Genomic DNA, 20,618 nt, shown 5'->3' with positions numbered 1-20,618 from the left:
CCCTGTAATACTGTCATTCTCTTAAATGGTTTTACATTGCTTTGATATATTTGATGCTACAGTATACGAAGTTATACTCAAAGATTTCAAGGAAAGAGACAATATGGTAACTACTTTTATGTCAGGAAAATCTTGTGGTGAAACACTATTTTGCTTAAATGGTTATGTTTTGATCTGCGCTGATTTGCTGTTATGCCCTCTTTTATCTCAATCTCCATTTTATTATTTACTTTTTTTATCCTTTTAATTAAGGGAAAAATAAATTTAAAAATAGCAGGATATATTATAGTAACCCACTTTGACTTTCCATTATCCTGATTTAAAGCCCTGTATTGCTCTCACCATCTTGTTTTGACTGATGTTCCTCTATTCTGTTTTGCTTGATAGTACCAGGTTCGAAAGTTTAGGCAACAGCTGTGAAGATAGTGGGATTCATTATGACGCCCATTCTGGTTGGCTTTTGAAGACCTATAATGTCTCCAATGTTTTGGTTTTATTGGTTTTGTTCTTTTCTGTTTTGTTCAATTTTATTATAACTAATAATATAGGCAATTCTATTAGAGATAGCGGGAGGCATTATGGTAACCATTGTTGATAACCTTGTATTATGATTTTACATTATCTGTTATGTCCACCCTTTTGATTTGACTGACTCTGTTCTGTTATGTCACATTTGGTTTTCCTCTCTTCCAAAAAAGTAATAAGAACTGTGGGAGCAACAAAACCCAAAATGTGTAATTGTCATTGTACAAAAGAGAGGAAAAGAAAGTGCTCTAAGTGATATAACTGCGTGTATATTTAAGTGTATAACATAGATAATGATATTACTGAGTTTTGTTGGATCATTGAACAGAACTGTTTGCAGTCTCACTGTTGGAATGTCCACTTTAGAAGCTTTAATTTTGTAACTTGAACAATTATTTCTAAGATGACAAAATGTAATCCATTAACTAGTGATTTCCTACTGTTTATTTCTTTCTGTAAATCTGTACAACTTGTACCCTTTCTCTGCTTTTTTTTTTCTTTTTCTCCTTAAATAAAATTTTTAAAAAAAGAAATCAAACAATAAGAAATGCTAGAGGTGCTGAGGAGGAAAAGAACTCCCACTGTTGGTGGGAGGTTAGACTGGTGCAATCATCGTGTAAATCGGTTTGGAGATTGCTCAGAAAACTAGGATTGGAGGTCCCATTTGACCCAGCTGTTTCTCCTCTGGATATCTTTCCAGAAGAATTAAAAATGTCATACCACAGTGATATGTGCACCCGTATTTATAGCAGCACAATTCATAATAGCTAGATCTTGGAAACAACCTAAATGTCCGTCAACCGAAGAATGAACAAAAAAGGTGGAGTTTTTATTCAATAGAGTACTACCCAACGAAAGATAAACTTGAGACTTTTATAGTAAATGGATGCAACTAAAGGCGATACTTATAAGTGAAATAAATCATATTTTCATGTGTAAACATCACATTGACTCCCTCATGTAAGAAGCTGAAATTATATATATAATAATTAAGACAGTTTATATTGCTAATTTCCTTCAGTTCACTGAAAAGAAATGTTTGTTTAAACAATCTACTATTGTTTAAACAATCAAATGCAGATATCTTGTGCTCTGAGTAACTAATTTAAAAATAACAATACTCAATGTATTAACCGTTGTTACCCTCTAATCAATGTGTTTTGAAATTTTGTTATATTTTCTCTTTAAAACAAAAAAATTTTAAATTAATAAATGAACTTTTCAATCAGTATAACAGTTGAGCGGTTCATTTATTTTATGACACTACAGCTTTTTGTCTTACAAATGTGTCTTTTACTACCAATTAGACACTAACCTAAGTGTTTTGCTGTTTTATTACAAACATATTTTTGAATGTCTATTGGCTGACAAACTGATTTTAATACTGATAGAACTATAAAATGATTTTACTCAAAGAATTCACCTTCTTTTACTAAACAATCTCACATTCTCAAGAAACTAAAAATTCAACACACAAAGTGGCAGAAAGTATTTGCAGATCATAAGTCTGATGAAGGGCTTATACCCAAAATATGTCAATAATACTTACACCCCCATAATAAACAGAATCCAAAATGTTAACAGTCATTTGAATATTCTGCCCCCAAAACAAAAGATAAATGAATATAATAATAAGCATATCAAAAAGTCTATTAAGAAATGAAAATCCAAACCATAATGGAATAGTACTTCATATCTACTAGGATGGCAATAAACAAAAATAAAAAAATGACAGAAGCATGTGTGAAAAATTTGGAGAAATTAGGCTCGTCATGCATTGCTAGTAGATATGTAAAGTGGAACAACTACTATAGAAAAGCTTGGCTGTTCCTCAAAAACTTAAACATAGAGTTACCATATGATCCAACAACTCAACTCTTAGAATCTACCAAAGAGAAATGAAAATATATGTCCATGCAATTGTACATGAATACTCATAGCAGCATTATGTGTCATACCTAAAGAGTAGAAAAAATCCAAATGGCTATCGCTTGATGAGTTATATTATAAAATGTGATTAATCCTACAATAGAATATTACTTAATAAAAAAGAATACAAATTCTATATATGCTAAGTATATAGCATATACTTAACATATGCAGAATGAACCTTTGAAACGTTATGTTAAGTGAAAAAGATACAAAATAATATAATTTATATGACATCATTTATACAAAATATCAAGAATAGGCAAACCAGCATAGGTAAGAAGTGAATTACTGATTGCTTAAGACTGAGAGTGAAAGACAATAGGGAATAACAGATGTTGCTTGTTTGGGGGGAAAGGAAGGTATTCTATATTCAGATTGTGATGTGGCACAATGCTGTAAGTACACATTGAATTACACAGGTCTATGCCAGAATAGATTTCTTTTTTCGTAAGTCACTAAGTACCTGGTCATTTGTTATCAGTTTTGGAAAACTAAGGTAGAATGTTACCAGTATTTTCCCCAAGGAATGTATTTTTTCAATACAAGTATATTACTGTTACTGTTTTCATAAAAGTTGCCTGACAGTGATTATGTGATTAAGGATTTAAAATTTCTGACACCTTCAGTTGATCTCTCCCTATGGACCATATTTTTAATTGAGAAAATATGTTCTCTTCAAATGCTGATTTACACAATAAAGTCATCTTTCTAAAAGAAAGATATTGTTTCCAGGCACAGTAGCACACACCTCTAATCCTGGCACTCTGGGAGTCTCAGTCAGGAGAATCACAGGTTATAACTATAATGCAGCAAGTTACTTAATGACTTAGCAAGACCTCACCTCAAAATAAAAATAATTTTAAAAGAGAGTTGAGGATATAGCTAAGAACAATGACTATAGGTTCAATACCCAGTATCATAAAAGAAGTAAGGAGTCTTAATTCTAAATGTTTTCTTTTTAAATGTGCAAATACTTCAAGTTATTATCTTCAAAAGTCTTGCCCTTTTTGCATTGTACAAGGTAGTTTTCTTTTAAAAATATTTTATAAGCCCAACTTTTCAAAGTTATCTATAAATATGATTATTTGAACATTTTGCAAAATTTGTAAGTTACAGTCCTAGACTTTCTCATTTTAATTTTAATACTCTACAAAGTAAGAATTTATCAAATTAAAAATAAAAGACCCTAGATGCCAGCAAAAATAGCAAGAAACTTACAATCTGCTCCTCCATAAAGCAATGAAAAAAATCTGGATGAAAGTCTCAGTACTCTAGAAACCATCAAAAAAAAAAAAAAAAAACCACTTGTAGCAACCTGGGGAGCGCTTGTTCAAGAAAAAAAGGCTGAATCTCAATATGAACACTGAGCTTTGTCAAATTTAGCTTACTATAATACTCTCCCCTGCTGATCAGCTCAGTAGCAGCCTGAAGATAACAACACACATTCCTAGTACCAGACAGGACAGATCAGAGGTCATTCACAAAGCAATGTAATTTTTCATTTTAATCTATGTGCCTGATCCTTGAATATCCAGCTCAATAGGCATTGTTGTTGTTGCTGTTGTTATTGTTCTGGATTGGTTTGGCTTTTTGCTTTTCTTTTTGTTTCTGTTTTTGTTTAGACAATCACCTGACTGGCCTTGAATTTAGTAATTTGCCTAAGCTGAGCTCACACTGTGCTCCTCCTACTTTAGGCTCTGGTGCTGGAATTACAGGTGTTCTCCCCATCCTCAGCTACCTCATTATTCTTGTCTTTACCTCATCTAATTTGGAACTCAGTGGCAAGGCACTACTATGAACCTGACATGTTCCCAGAATGTAGAAAACCAAACATATGTAAAGGGCCCTGCATGTGTTCAAGAAAGACCTAAGAGACTTCAAGCCTCTTACCTATCCCAACTCACTAGCAGTGAGGCACTAATATATACCATGGAAGTTTATCTTGCTCTGTCTCTTCCCTGTGTAAGTAAAGCATTCTCCTTGGCAATGTGTGTCTAGGTTGCATTTTCCTTGGTGACTCTGGAGAACACTCTGCTAAATTAAATAAGCCAGACACAAAATAAAAATACTGCATGAACTCTCTATGTGGCATCTAACAAGAAGGGTGTGGTGGTAAAAGCTAGGTCAAATGGTAAAGTTGTAGTTATATAGGATCAGTAAGTCTAGAAATATAATGTGCAGCAGGAGTATTGTCATGTTGGATTGCATGTAGATTTTAGGTGATCTGACCACAAAAGGTAAAATAGTAACTATAGGAGACTACATCTATGTCACCTGGCTATCATAATCAATTAAATATGTATATGTATATTAAATCAGCATATGGAAAACATTAATACATGCCATAAAAATAAGTTTTAAATACTTCTTTATTTTTAAAACAAGTAAAAAAGTGAAACATAAAGGATTATGTACATAGAATACTATCAATAATTTAACAATAGCAAATTGGATAGGCTGGGTAAAATGGACAGATTGTGGGGAATTAAGGGCAGGCGACATAGAAATGCTTAAACATAAATTTAGCAACACTTTATGGAATATCAGATATAATAAATCAGAAACTATATAAAAGACTGATACTCTCAAGGAGAATGCAAAACCAGACCCTCCAATAGGAAATTCAGAACATTCTACCATCAAAGACCCTGCCCAAACACAGCATCACAGAATCAGAAAGATGCGGTGTAATCATGAATCGTGATATGTCAACTTGAGTTGAATAGGAACAACCCAGCATATTGTGGGTATCTCTGTGCATGACTGACATGCAGGTCCGCAAACTGAGGGAAGAAAACCCAACACAGAAGTGGTGGTTTCACCAACAGACTTGCAGTTTGGACAGAATAAAAATGGAAAGAAGAGGGGAATGTTTCCCTTTTTTTCAGAGGAGCTCTGGTCTTTGTCATTGCCTTTGGAATTACTTTAATCTTCCAGCCCAAACTTTCCAGCCTCCAATGCAGACTCTGACTTCCCAAAAACAGACTCACGATGGACACTGCAATGAGATCCTGTGCCTTTTACTTACAGCTGACACTGGATCCCCGGGCTGTCCCGAATGCAGACGGCATTGCAGACTCATCCATCTCTCACCCAGCAGACAACCATTATATCTACTTCTGCTCCTGCAAGCCTAGTGTAATTATAAATATATTTTATTAAACATTCTCATATAATTATACATATATTTTATATTAAATCTGTTCTGCTAGAAAACTCTAACTAATACAGTATTTGGTAGCAGAGAAATGGGGTTTTTCTATGATGCTCCTTGACCGTGTGGTTTAGCAGCCTGCAGACCTGGTTCACAAGAATAGAATGGGAATGCTTCTAAGTCCCTTTTGCTTTCCTTAGGTAGACATCCCGGTGATGAAAAATTGACTCTTCGTGATAGCTCACTCTGTGTCTTCCAGACCTGGATATACTTTTATTTTTGTTCTTTTTCTCTTTTCCTCTCTTGTTCAGCTCAAGTTTGCTCTGCAGAATCAGTTTTCTCCTTACCCCTTCAGCCCTTACTTTCCAAACAAATCCACCACTGGCACCATGGCACCATTTTTGGCTTGTCGCATCCAATTCTTTGTTCAAGGCAAGAAGGACCTGAAATTCATTTAATTGGTGAGTCATTTCTAAAGTAACTACCTGGTAACATTTTGATGAGCCAGCTAGGAAAATACAGCTCAGGTATCAAGGAAGCCTGGGTAAGCCCCATGTGGGCACACATTTTGTTTCTTTCTAAAATGTCATAAAGACTTTATTTTCTCTTTCTCTCTCTCTCACTCTCTTCTAGGCAGGAATGCAGGGGACTTTTCTCAAGGCACACAGAGGACTAGTCTCAAGGTGCGTGGGGAACTTTTTGTTGTTTTTCTGGCCATGGGGAATGGGGATAGGAAATGTGGACTTTTGTTTTCTTTCTAACCACTTGCATTTACTCCACAGGTCTGAACATTTGTTTGTTGTGTATTTTCCTACCTTTTAAAAAAATTAACCTGGTCTCCACTTACTCTAGCTTGCAAATAGTTTTTTCTCAGTTCATGTTTTGGTCAGAAGTGCCACATGGCCAGCCACCATCTTGTCCTGTTGTGTGACTATGCATAACTTTTATGTGGGCATGTGTCACTGGCTGCTACCATCTTTTTTCTTCTCTTTTTTTAAATAACAGGCCTAACCCTCTGATTTTAAGGAGTAGATGAGCTTGTGAAAAACAACAGAGAGGAACCTTTTTCTTTCTTCCCACATGAAAGAAAACTTATGTAGTATCCCTTTAAGAACTCATGTGGCCTTTGCTGGTATGAAACCTTTGAGGGGCAGAACTACAATCTGAGGACTACAGCCAACATCCTGGACAAATAGAGCAATAGAGCAGACCACAGAGCAAATACAGGGCCACAGATAACACCAGAGACCTGTCCCATGGAGACATCACCATCTCACTGTGGCTTCAGGCCAAAAAGAAAAGGGGCCCACAAAGCCAGCACATGGGAAGGCCTGACCTACCCTGGCCAGGTGCACATGAGTAGGCAACCTTCTTTCCCATTCACCCCCTTGCCAAGGTCCAGATAACTGGGTCAGGTACCAGCCAAGCCAAGCAGCACCAGACAGCCTGAAGCAACCTATGCATAGGCACTCCAGGTTACAAAGCTAGGCTAAGCGCTTAACCTACTTAAAGGTTAACTGCACCAAGGTGCTGTGACTTTGTCAGGCCCAGGCTGAGCTAACAACAGGAGTGACAGCAGCCCTGCAGGAGCAGATGCTCAGCCTACTGCACAGCATCCCTCAGCTGACAGCAAAGCATACAAGCTGGTGCTGGCACTACAAAAGGTACTATAGCCAACTGTGCCCCTCAGCCACCACCCACCTGCTCAGCTTACCAACACTACTCTCTCCGGGTCCAAGAGCCTGCCTGTGGCTATCATCATCTGGCTTTTGTGTTTAATGCAAATAAGTTAAAGACCTATGCCCGATGCCTGAACCGAATAGCGTTTAACATTTAAAAGCTAACTAAAGTAACTGTGAGTGTATAAAAGCAAAACCATCCCCATTGTTAGTCTCTTTTCTGTCAAAATAAATATGACTTTTTCTCATATGGCTTCCCTCTGGTTAAGCAGAGCCTTCAAGGGACTTGAAATACAAGTTGTATACAAGAAGTTCAACTAGGTGGTTAAAAGAACTTCTTGGGAAAGTTGTGCCATTACCTCACAGGAATTATAGGGATTAGGCAAGGCCAGCAAATGACTCAGCCTCCTTGTCCCTAAGGAATGCATAGATCTCCATATGGAGAGAAAGGCTTCATTCTGTGATACATGATGCAGGAATCACCCCAACAGAGACATCTGTACAGTCTATTTGAGGGCCGCAAAGGGCACTGTGGGTCTTCTCTTTCTGTGTAGTATGTCACCTTTAGTTCAGATCTAACTGTCTCTTTATAGCCCTAAGCCAAAATCTCTTGGGAACTGTGATACCCGCAAATTCCACCAACTTCACCACTGGACCATATCCTTGATGAATAGGGCAGATGTGATACTGACAAATTAAGACAGAAACAGTTTATCTACTATTGCAATGTGATCTGAGTTCAATATGAACTGAGAGGCAGCAAAAGATGGATATGGGATGATACTTTATATCTTCCAGTTATAACATTTCTGCTTAGAACATAAAAAGTGGAGGAAAATGCCTTATGTTCAGCTTTTTTGATTCTTTATCAAAGGGAATGTTCAAGAACAATGGTCCTTAATGTAGGCCTCTGAAAAAAGTGAAAAAGATATCCTGGATGATCCTGTTCTGAGATTCCCATTTGTCTCTCAGGGGATGTAGGTCTCTCTGAATTGCCTGGTGACACTGGGAGGTATTTTTTATCTCCTCTTTACAATCCTACACCAATAAATCAGGCCAATCCCTTCTACTAGCTGCTCTTGCCATGGCAACGAAACGATACACTAAAAAGCCTGTTAATTATGATAAAATGAGTGGGGTCATACAGGGCACAAAAAAGAAAATCCAGCTGTCTTATATAACTGATTGACAGAAGCCTTTCACAAATGTACTAATCTAGATCCATTTTCCAGACAGAGAAAAGCACTAATGGGACATCTTTTCATCTGTCAGTCACCACCAGATATTCAACATAAACTACAAAATTTCAGACAGATCCTCAGATGCCTATGGCTCAGTTGCTACACATAGCCTTTGCTATGTTCAGCAAGCAGAACTGAGAGGAGAGACAAAAGGGACAGGCTAAGATTATGGCTGCTTCCATCAGTAACATGTTAAACCCACCCAGCTCACCTAAAGCAAACCTCAGGGGCAATTGAGGAAAGGGTTCCTGTTTCAGGCATAAAAGAACTGGACGCTGGGCATGAGACTACACCAAGGCTCCACCTGGGCTCTGCTCTGTATGTAGGGCAGCTAATGTACCTGACTCATGGCACTGCAGGTCTGACAGTTCCCACTCCCAGGCAGCCTCTGTGCCAGCCAAAATCCTCATTTAATAAAGAGACTCAGGAAAACCTGCAAGGACCCTGTCCACATTGCCATCACATTGAAAGAATCCTGGGTAACTCTGGACCCCAATGGTAAACCAGTTCACTGCTAATTGGTACAGCTGTGACTCACTGTTTTGATTTTCTTCTTTAAAAACTCTTCCTCTTGATCTATACCCATAATTGGGGTCAAGAAGACTCCTAATTAGAGATTTCTTATTTCATCTCTGCCCAGAAATTAACCACTCATGACACCAGCCTCTTCCAGTGCATGGCTGGAAGACAAGAAGACCTAAGGCCCACCTCTCCCCAATAAGCAACCATTTGATATGGAGAAACACAAGCTGAGATAACAGCTGTTGAAGAAAATACAACTTGATGTTTGTACTGTTTAGTGTTTCATTGACCTTGTAGTCCTAAAACCAGTAGTCTGATCTTCTAGAGGATAACAATACACAGTATAGCATCTAGAGAGGATCTCCTTCTGAAGGTGGTAGCCATTGTTAATTCCCTATTATCTTGTTTTAAAGTCCTGTATTGTTCTCATTGTTTCGTTAGTTTTATTCTGTTTTGTCTTGTTTTACTTTATTGTATCTGATGGCATGGGCAGCTATTTCAAAGATAACAAGATGTATTATGATAGCCATTTTGGATTTACTATTATCTTCTTTTGAAGTCTTGTATTGCAATCATTGTTTTGTTTTTATTGGTTCTATTCTACTTTGTTTAGTGTGATTTTACTATGTCTAAAGGTATGGACAGCTATTTTGAAGACAACAAGAGGCACTATGGTAGCCATTGTTGATTTCCTATATCTTATTTTGAAATCCTATGTCCCTTACACTGTTTTATTTAAATTGGCTTTATTCTGTTTTATTTTCTTTAAAATAAAAAATTATTTTTAAAAATTAGCTATTCTTGTAGACAAATAATCTCCCAGACCTTCACAGACTGAATATCAATCATCTGCCCCTCCAAGGATATGGTTCATAGATGGAGATAACTTTGTCCAACAAAGACATAGAAAGTCAGATTATACAGTTATCAGCTACACAACACTTCATTGATGCTAAAGCTCTTCCCCCAAGAATCTCTGCTCGAAAGGCAGAGATGACCGCTCTTACTCAGACATCAATATCAGAAAAAAGGTGAAAGGTTACTACAAATCTATGTAGATGCCATGTGTGAATTTCTGGTGCTATATGCCCATGCTGCAAGAAAAGACGAGTACACACAATAAACAATCATCTATAAAGCACAGGCAAAAAGCTCTACAGCTCCTAGAGGCTGTCCATCTTCTCAATCAGTCACAATCATACACTGTAAATGACACCAAAGAGACATGTCCAAAGTCTCCCTGAAAAACAAAAACGGTGATAGGGAAATGAAAAGGTCCTTAAGATCCTAACAGCCCCTTATTCCCAGTTTCTGAAGAACCTTTAGATGCAGTCTGCATCCCCCAGGAAGATAAATGGGCCTTAGCACAAGGAAAAATTAAAATGTGACCTTGGTGTTATTTAAAACAACAAACTAGTTCTTCCACAAGAGATATAGTGGAAGGCTATTTTTAAAAACACTTCATGATTCCTTCTATAAGGACTATGATACTACGTTGGAAATGGTCACTCAAGTTTTTACAGGACTAGGAATAGTGGTAACCACCTGAGAGATTTGCAAAGCTTGCTCAGTCTGTGCCTAAAATAACCTAGGAAAGTCCAAACCACTTCCTTTATTAGAACCTGTGCAGAGGAGAGGGACATGTGCACAATTCACATAAATGCTGGTCCTAATTAACACCTTCAGAGGCCAGATTAAAGCCTTTCCTACCCATTCAGAAAAGGCTTCTAAGGTAGAAATCATCCCCAGATTTAGACTGCCCCAATTTCCCCAGAATGATGATGGACCTTCTTTTACTACCCAAATAACTCAGGGAGTGGCAAAGGCTTTAGAAATAAAATACCGCCTTCATTCTGCTTGGTGGCCTTAAACTTCTAAAAAGGCAGAGTCAACCAGACCCTAAAGTGAGCTTTGAAAAAACTTTGCCAAGAGATATCTCAATCCTGGCACTGATTGGTATAAATAGCACTCATGAGGGTTCATAACATGGCCAAAACTAGGCAAAGTTTGAACCCATTTGAATTGTTCTATGGAAAATCATTTCTATCCTCTGATGTGATAGCAGAATCAGAGACAGTACTCTTACAATATCTCACCAATTTAGGCCAACTACTAGTTATCCAAATGTATGGAAATAGAGTCCTTCCAGACTCTGGCCCACGGAGATACCTCATATTCCCCCTGGAGGGAACACCAGCAGACCACTAAAACCAAAATATAAAGGCCCCTTTTCAATGATCCTTTAACACTCACTGCAGTAAAGGTTTCAGAGATAGATAATTGGATCGTTCTTTTTCTACACAAGTGAGTTCCACCTGAACTGTGAAGAACAAGATCACCCAAAAGGAAACAGCTATTCCTGTGAGCCTCTGAAAGATTTAAGATTTCTCTTAAAAAGCAAAGATCCAGTTCTGCTACAGATAAACAATATATTTCTAAGGCTGTAGCTCTCTGGCTCTTGATAAATTATCTGACACACCTTGAGAACATACATTCCTCTTCACAGAAAGTGTGAAAACCTGATCTGCTCTTCATATTTGGGATAATAGCAAAGTTTCTTTCTCCCTTCCCTGCAAACCAGCACCATGTGTGGGCCGCCACCAGTGGAGGAACAGCCAGACCCCAACCCCTTCCAGCACACAGGCTGGAAAACAAGAATAATTAATGCCCCCAACCTGTGGGTGACTGGCTGATTCAGAAATACACAGACTGTGATGAGAGCTATTGAGATGAAATGAAATTTGATGCTTGTGGTGCTTTGTTGTTACACTAACATTACAGTTCTAGGGCCAGTGTTCTGATCGCAGGTTCACAGGATAGCAGTACACAGTGTGTATTCTAGGAGGGATCTCCTTCTGAGCATGATAGCCATTGTTGATTCCCTATGGTCTTGTTTTGAAAGTCCTAATCATTTCCTGTGTTTTGTTGGGTTGGGTTTTATCTTTGTTTTGTTTGATTGTGTTTTGTTTGATCTGATGGAAGGAGCAGCTATTTCAAGGATAGCAAGATATATTATAGTAGCCATTTTAGATTTACCATTGTCTTGTTTTGAAGACCTTTGTTGCATTCATTGTTTTATTTTTATTGGCTCTGTTCTGTTCTGTTTGATTTTTATTACGTCCGAAGCTATCTGCAATTATTTTGAAGACAAGAGACATGATGGTAACCATTGTTGATTTCGTATTGTTACGAAGTTCATCACTTACAATGGTTTGTTTTGATTGGTTTTATTTTATTTTATTTTATTTGGGTTTATTCTCTTTAAAATAAAATTTTAAAAAAATTAAGAACCAATTAATCCATTTTTTCTTTATATGTTATTTTCTCCATATTCTCAGACTTTTCGTTCATCATACCTGCAAGTACATTCCTTCCTGTAAACACTTCCAATTCACCACTGGTGACCTGCGGTGGGTGCTATCCTCCAACCAGTGCCAGAATAAAGTCCTCTTTACCAGCTATACATGAATCATCCAGTTCTAATTCTTTACCTTATATTAGATTTTTTCAGGCAATTTCTGCTACCACCACCAGTTAGGTTCTCTGGTTATAGTATACAAAATGTAAAAGTAAGGATCAATTCCTCTAGAGGAAAGACTGAAAACTCAGATTGAGCAAATGTTGAACTGTGGCACAAGACTTACAAAGGCTTGGTCAATGTGGGAAAGAGCTTTGAGTCAAATGTTACCAGTCATGTCCACCACAATACTACATTTGGTTGTTTATTTGTTTGTTTGTTTTAATTCATTAAGAAATGAAAGGCTGGAGTTGTAGCTCAGTGATAGAGCACTTATCTAGCATGCACAATACCTTGTGCAATTTTTCCTAGGTTTAATCTACAGCACTGTAAAAGAAAAGAAGAAAAGCCTGAAACAAATGATAAACTGTGCTGACTGCATGACAACAGATTAAACCGTGAGTCTTGTAGGAAAAGCTGGGGTTTCTGCTCTCTCTAGTTCTAGGGAAATGAGCTATAATTCTAATTCCTCTACCCTGGCCCTTGCAGAAGCAGTTGGCTTTAGATAGTTGTGTTCTCTGTTACCCCTTGGGTGACACCAAGGATTTAACCCTGAGAATTCACGCTGTACTGAAAATTTGCAGGCAGAGTCTGTCTTGCTAAGTTTCTAAATTGCCCATGCTGAGATCAAATTAGCATCCTATCTCAGCCTCCCAGAATTCTGAGACTATAGGTGCACACCACTGCATCCAGCCTATAGCTATACCCACAAACCTCCCAAGAGACTATCACATGGTCTGAGTCAAGAATGAAGATCAGGTAATTGATTTCTCTTTCTCAGGAATTTTAAGCAAAACAAAACCAAAAACACAATTATCAATATGAAGCTAAAATGACATGGTTTAACTACAGAATTGGAAAAAGAAACATGGAAATCACATACAAGTAATAATTATGAGGGAAACAAAATTGAATAAACAGAAACAAGAGATGAGGAGATGTCTATTATTAGGACTCCCAGAGAGACAGAGATAGAAGCTTTCTTCATGAGCAGTGGCAAATCCTTGCTCTCCTTTCCTAGTCAATCCCCTCAAGATATAACTCTGACTCTTAAAATACCTTATTCTGTGGTGATTCTTCCTATTTCTTCTGTCATAACTACTGAGTCTTGTGCTTATTGAGAAAACCTCCTTAACCTAGACACAATTGCACTTGTGGCAAGAGTCCAAACTGTATTATTCTATATCCACAGAGCAAGGATAAGAAAATTGAATCTTAGGACTTACCATTGATTCTCCCCCCAAAACAGCACCAATTCTGGGAAGTTCAGATAATACATTTCTGACTGTCTGACCTCAAAAAGTTAGTATATATCATTTTTCTAGTAAAATTCCTGGCACTAGATTTTCCTACTTAAATTATATTTCTACACAGTCCTTACAAATTTTCACAACCATTTGAAGTCTGCAGAGCCACCTGCTGTTTCAAAAACATACTGCAATGAATATTTCTCAAACCTCAGCTAGGCTTGTGTAACTCAGTCATTTGTTCCTTCTCCAAACCACACATCTCTTCTTTCTTCTCCATTATTGTTGGTTATGATGATAATTCTCTGTTCTCAAGCTAAAGATATAATGCTGGTCCAAATTCAAGACCATATTTATTGTGTTTTGTACATATGGAAAGGTGCTAATTGCATTTATTTTGACATTTATATTTGGAAAAGTCATTCCATGTTGTAAGTGGCTTTGCTGTTGGAAGTCCCATGTTGCTTTTGCAGAATATATCACTAACTCTTTCTATAGATGTGTTTGAAACTAAAAACATTTTTTGAAACAAAGGTCAACCTGTGATCCTTGTAATGTTAACTGCATTTTGCCGTCTAACCTTGTAGTCGCTCTCTGAAAAGGAGCCTACCGAAGTGTCAAGCCTGAGGCACTACCTATGCTTTCAGAAATAACTATAGACACAGACATCTGAGAAATAACTTTCACAAGACTCCTGCTTCTGTATGTCTTTCCAGTTATCTTCCTTCCCAACGTGGAATAAAGAAACTTTCTAAGAAATTACAAACACAGTTCTATGTTAACTGAACAAAATAGGCTCTGGAAAAACAATGTGCAAAACCACTGCTCTTTTAGTTAAAAGAGAGTTCTAGAGGGCAGTTCCAGTTAAGATGAAAAGAGTATATTCCACATTGTCTCATTGACTGAATGCAACTAAAAGTCCTACACAGATTGCACAGAGCAGTTATTGAGGACTCTAAAACAGTAAGTGAGAGCACACGAATGAGAAGCAAAAACTAGAACTATTTGATGAATTTTCTGCTCTTTTCGCTCTACTGTTTTCTAGCTTCAGATTCAAAAACATCCCAAATCCCAGTACTCTGTGCATGGTGCAAACAGAGCTCCAATAGAAACCCCCTCAATCTGGTACAAAGAGCAAGAAAAGAAATCCTCATAGATTAGAGAGAGTAACCCAGGTGCAAAGTCCTACTTGCATCCAAGAAAGCATAAGAGTTAGTCCCATAATGTCTTACATTCTCATTCCCTCACCCACTGGCAAAGCACAAGACAGTCTTATCTTCTGCTGTCACTCAGATTCCCATCCTCATATTGTCCCTCATGTCCTCTGAGTTGCTCCAACCACTCCAAAATACTTCCAAGCACTTTTTCAAATGCTGATTACGAAAGTAAAGCCCCACTATGTTGTATCCCTCTTATTTGGAAATTCTTCCTATATCATTGCCTTAACCAGAATCTGGTATAGCCCTCCCTCCGTTCTGTTATTTCTGCAGAAGTACATTCTATTGAAATGATTGCAAAACTAATCTTGTGTCTTGCCAGGATTCTTAAAGGCATCTAAAAGAAAATTTATTTCTGCCTCAATATTCTTATTTCTTATTCAGGGTTTAAAAATGTTCAGAAGTTGAAGTGAGTTTAGCAGCTTCTTAAGTCTACTCCTAAACTTGTACATGCATCCTTCCACATGCTTTCTTCCTCCCTCTTCATATGGATAATCTATCTGCTAACCTCTATATGTCATAGATAAATTTTCTCACACATGGTCTCATCCAAACATACACCACCTTTTTGGGTATTATTCTCCTTCTCTTCCTCCTGCTCCTCCTGCTCCTCCTTCTTTAGGATATTACTCAGAAACCATCATCATCCTTCATACCATCTTATATATGCATATCAGCTGAAATTTTCATACGCTGAGATTTTCCCAACACTTCCAAATTTGTCTTTGTACACTATATGTAATATATGTCTGTATTTAAAATGCCTCTCATTTATCATTAAAGGAAAATGATGAAGAGAGCCAGTAGTCTTCAACCTCACCTCCTTGGTTTTAGATCTTTTCCCACACCACAGGCTTTCTCAGGAACTTCCAGGGGTTGACTGCATTTCAGAAAAGTAACATTTGAGGATTCTCCACCACGTAATCAGGATTTTGTATGTAGTTGATATCATTATTTGTAGTAGTTATACTCCACAAAGCCGTCATAAACACTGCAATAGCAAATACCAAACATGATGGCAGAAGGGCAGAAATCAGGGAAGAGCCCAAGAGGAAGTGGCAAGAGCCATGACCCACTCAGACACACCCAAAAGAATACTTTACCAAAATCCTAACCATCTCTAGAGCCAATTAAATTGATAATCAATTTTAACATCACAACCTCCAATACTACTTTATTTTTAATGTTATTCTTTAGAACACTTTAGACTTACTAAATAGTACAAAGTTCTATGTCGGCACTCAGTTTCCTTATTATTAACCTCACAGTATTATAGTATATTTGTTGCAAGAAACAAGCTAATGTTGATATGTTATTAATTAAATCCCTTATTCAACTTGGCTTTCCCTGGTTTCTACCTAATTTTTTTTCCTGGTTCACAGTGCTTTCTAGAATATTGCATTATGTTTAGGTATCATATTTCCTTGAGTTCCTCATGGCTAAGGTTTCTCTAATTTTCTTGTTTGTCCTACTGTCATAGTTTCAAGGAGTATTAGTCAGGAATATTGCAGAATGTTCTCCTTTGAGTATTTTCCTGAGGTTTTGCTGTAGTTATCTAATGTTGAGACTGCAGTTATATAATATTTAGAGGACCACCAACACATATAAAGTGTCATTTTACTATATTCTATCAAGGGTCAATCCTATGCAAATTTTTAACAATATTGTTAATGCTGATCATCTGTGTTTGTCATGTTTGCCACTGTAAAGGCACTTTTCTCCCTCTCTTTTCACAATATCAACTTTAAAACTCACTGTGTATACTACATACTTAAGGAGGGGAAATTAGGCTCTTTGAGGGTGAAGTATCTTTTTATAAATTTTTTATTTTAAAGAGGTTAAAACAAAGTAGATTAGAAGAAAACAATGTAAGTGGTACAGATTTCAAAGCAAGACAATAGGAGATCAACAGTGGTTACCGTAAAATCTCTTGTTCTCTTCTAAATACTTGTCTATATCTTTACACACAATGAATTCATACAAAATAAAATAGTATAAAATTGGGCAAACCAGAATAATGAAGGCATTACAAGCCTTCAAAACCAGACAACAGGAAAATCAATACTAGCTACTGTAATGTCTCTTGTTCCTTTCAAAATAGCTGTCCATATCTTCATGTAAGTTGAAATTAAATAATTCAAAACATTAAAACCACTCTAAACAAAGAATAAAAGCATTACAGCAGCATAACGACAGGAAATCAGCAATGGATACTATAAGGTTTCTTTTTTTAAATGTAGCTGTTCATTTAATCATGCACAATACAATCGATTCTCGTAAACTATTTAGAAGTTCTATGCTTGCATAAGCCTCTATATGTACGTCTATCCTTTCTGCATTAGAAAAACAAAACAAATTACTAGAAAAACAAGAAACAAAAATGACAAGAAACAATAGCAAAGAGCCCAATACAATGACGATATAGGCCTTCAAAACAGGGTGGTAGGAACATAACTAAGGTTGTTATTTTGCATAATGATCTTCAAAAGATCACCTTCCTCAGATCAGCAGACACAAACAAACAAAATTATTCCAATCCTATGAATGTTCATTGTTTTGTTCCAAGAACTTATAGAAGTTGTAGCACAATCATCTTAGCTATCCTAAGTGTTTTATACAAATTTAGATATTTTTCTTTTATCTTCCTTTTTTCCCTTCTTTTCCCAGACATATTTCTCCCTTTTTACCCTTTCATTGTATGTATTGAGGATTTTGTATCTTAAGTACTCTTACCATTTCTTAAACTAGGGAGAGAATCCAGTATTTAAACATGTGAGTTTGATTTCTTTCACTTGTGGGTATGTCTCAAGTCACATATATTTATCTTTAAAAACTTCAGTGTGATCATTCTTTATAGTTGAGTAGTACTCCATTGTATAAAAGTACCACATCTTTTTTATTTATTCTCAGTTAATGGGCATTTCAGTTGTTTCCAAGATCTGGATATTACAAACTGTGCTGCTATAAACATGGGTGCACATATATCACCATGATCTGATGTGTTCAGTTTTTCTGGGAATATGCCTAGAAATGGAATGGCTGGGTCAAATCCCAATCCCAGCCTTTTAGGAAGCTCCATACTTGTTTCCACAGTGGTTGCACCAGTCTACACTCCCACCAATGGTGCAGAAGTGTTCCTCTTTCTCCACAGCTTTTCCAGCTTTTGCTATTGGTGGTTTCCTTGATCCTGGCCATTCTTTCAAGAGTGAGACATAATCTCAGTGTGGTTTTAATTTGCATTTTTCTAATGACCAATGATGTTGAACATTCTTTCATGTATTTATTTGGCATTTGTATGTCTTCATGTGAGAACTGTATATTCATCGCAGATGCCCATTTGTGGATTGGGTCTATGAATTTTGGAGGTCTGATTTTTTTAATTCTTTATATGTGCCATACAGAAGTCCTTTGGCTCAGGGACATTTCACTAAGATTTTTTTCAAAATTCATGGGTTTCCTTTTTATTCTGTTGGAGATTTCTTTTGACATGCAAAAACTTTTTAATAAGATGAGATCCCAGTTGTTGATTCTGGGAACTATTTCCCATTCAGTTTGATTTTTGTTAATAATTTTCTGACCATCCTTATGTCTTCAAGATTTCTACCTTCTTTGTCTTCCAGCAGAGTTAGTATTTCTGTTTTAATATTTAGATCTTTGATCCACTTAGACTTTAGCTTAGTGCATGGTGATAGACATGGGACTAGTTCTAGTTTTCGGCATATAGAGAGCCAGTTTCTCCAGCACCTCTTATTAAAGAGACTATCTTATTTCCAGTGAATGTGTTTGGCCCATTTGTCAAAGACAAGGTGGCTGGGTGTGTTTGTAGTTGTAGTTGTATCTCCTCATCTATTGCATTGATCTTCATGTCTGTTTTTATTCCAGTACCATGCTGATTTTATTACAGTAGCTTTGTAGTATAACTTCAAGTCAAGGACTTTGATGCCTCCTACCTTACCTCTGTTGACCAGAATCACCTATGCAATTCCAGGTCATTTCTGGTTGCAGATAAATTTTAGGAATAATTTCTCTAGATCTGTAAGATATGCTACTGGTATTTTGATTGAAATTGCATTAAATCGGTATAACAATTTTGAGACAATCGGTATAACAAATTTTCACAATGTTTGTTCTTTCTATCCATGAACAATGAATGTCTTTCCATTTTCTGAGGTCCTTTTCAATGACTTTTTTCAGGGTACTAGAATTTTCCTTGAATAGATCTTTCACTTCTTTTGTTAGACTGAGTTGTAAGTATTTCATTTTTTTGGTTGCTATCATGAAGGATGTGGCTTCTCTTATTTCTCTCTGAGTGAGCTTGTTGTTTGTATATAGAATCTATTGATTTTTGTATTGACTTTGTATCCAGCTACATTATTCAATTTATTTATTTTATCTAGGAGTCTTTCGATGGAGTTTTGGGAGTCTTCTATGTAGAATATCATGTCATGTGCAAATAACAATAATTTAACTTCTTCTTTTCCTATCCTTACTCCTTTTATTTCTCTCTCTTATCTAATTGCTCTGGCTAGTATTTCCAGCACTATATTGAACAGGAGTGATGATAATGGACATCCTTGGCTTGATCCTAATTTTACAGTAAAGGCTTTCAGGTTTTGCCAATATAATATGATGCTGGCTGTTGGTTTGTCACAAATGGCTTTTTTCATATTGAGGTAAAGACCATCTATTCCAATTTTCTGTAGATTCTTATCATAAATGAGTGTTGCACATTATCAAAAGCTTTTTTGCATCTATAGAAATGATCGTGTAATTTTTATTTTGATTCTGTTGATATGGTGGATTACATTTATAGATTTGCATATGTTGAACCATTCTTGCATTCCTGGGATGAATCCCACTTGGTCGTGGTATATAATCTTCTTGATGACTCACTGCATTCTGTTTGTCACTATTTTATTGAGAATTTTTGCATCTGTGTTCATTAGGGAGATTGGGTGGTAGTTCTCTTTTTTAATTGGGTCTTTCTCTGGCTTTGATATTAGAGTAATACTTATGTCCAGGACTGAGTTAGGGAGTATTGTTTCCCTTTCAATTTCACTGAAGAGATTGAGGAGTGTTGGCATTAAATCTCCTTTGAATTTCTAGTAGAATTCCACAGTGAATATGTCTAGACCTGGGATTTTCTTTTTAATAACATTTTTAATTTTATTAATTGCAATTTGGTTATTCAGCTTTACATCTTCTTGATTGAGCTTTGGTAATTCATATGTTTCTAGGACTCTGGCCATTTCTTCTGTGTTAATCAAGCCTATGAGAGTAGAGGTTTTCAAAGTAGGTATTGATGAGCTTTTGTATTCCAAAAGAGTCTGTACTGATTTCACACTTTTCAATCCTTACACATAAATTTGAGTTTTTTTTCCTTTTTTTAATAAGGTTGGCTAGGGGCATATCAATTTTATTTATTCTTGTAAAGAACCAACTCTTTGATTCATTCATTCTTTGTATTGTTTTCTCAGTCTGTATTGTATTAGTTTCTGCTCTCACCTTATAATGTCCTCCTTTCTTTTGTCATTGGGCTTGACTTGCTCTTCTTTTTCTAGATGTCTGAGATGTAACATCTGGT

The sequence above is a fragment of the Cavia porcellus genome, unplaced genomic scaffold, assembly GCF_034190915.1.
Source record: "Cavia porcellus strain 051 isolate PalLab524CR breed Dunkin Hartley unplaced genomic scaffold, mCavPor4.1 scaffold_21, whole genome shotgun sequence".
Classification (NCBI taxonomy): Eukaryota; Metazoa; Chordata; class Mammalia; order Rodentia; family Caviidae; genus Cavia; species Cavia porcellus.
Note: the sequence above shows the minus strand (reverse complement) of the source record.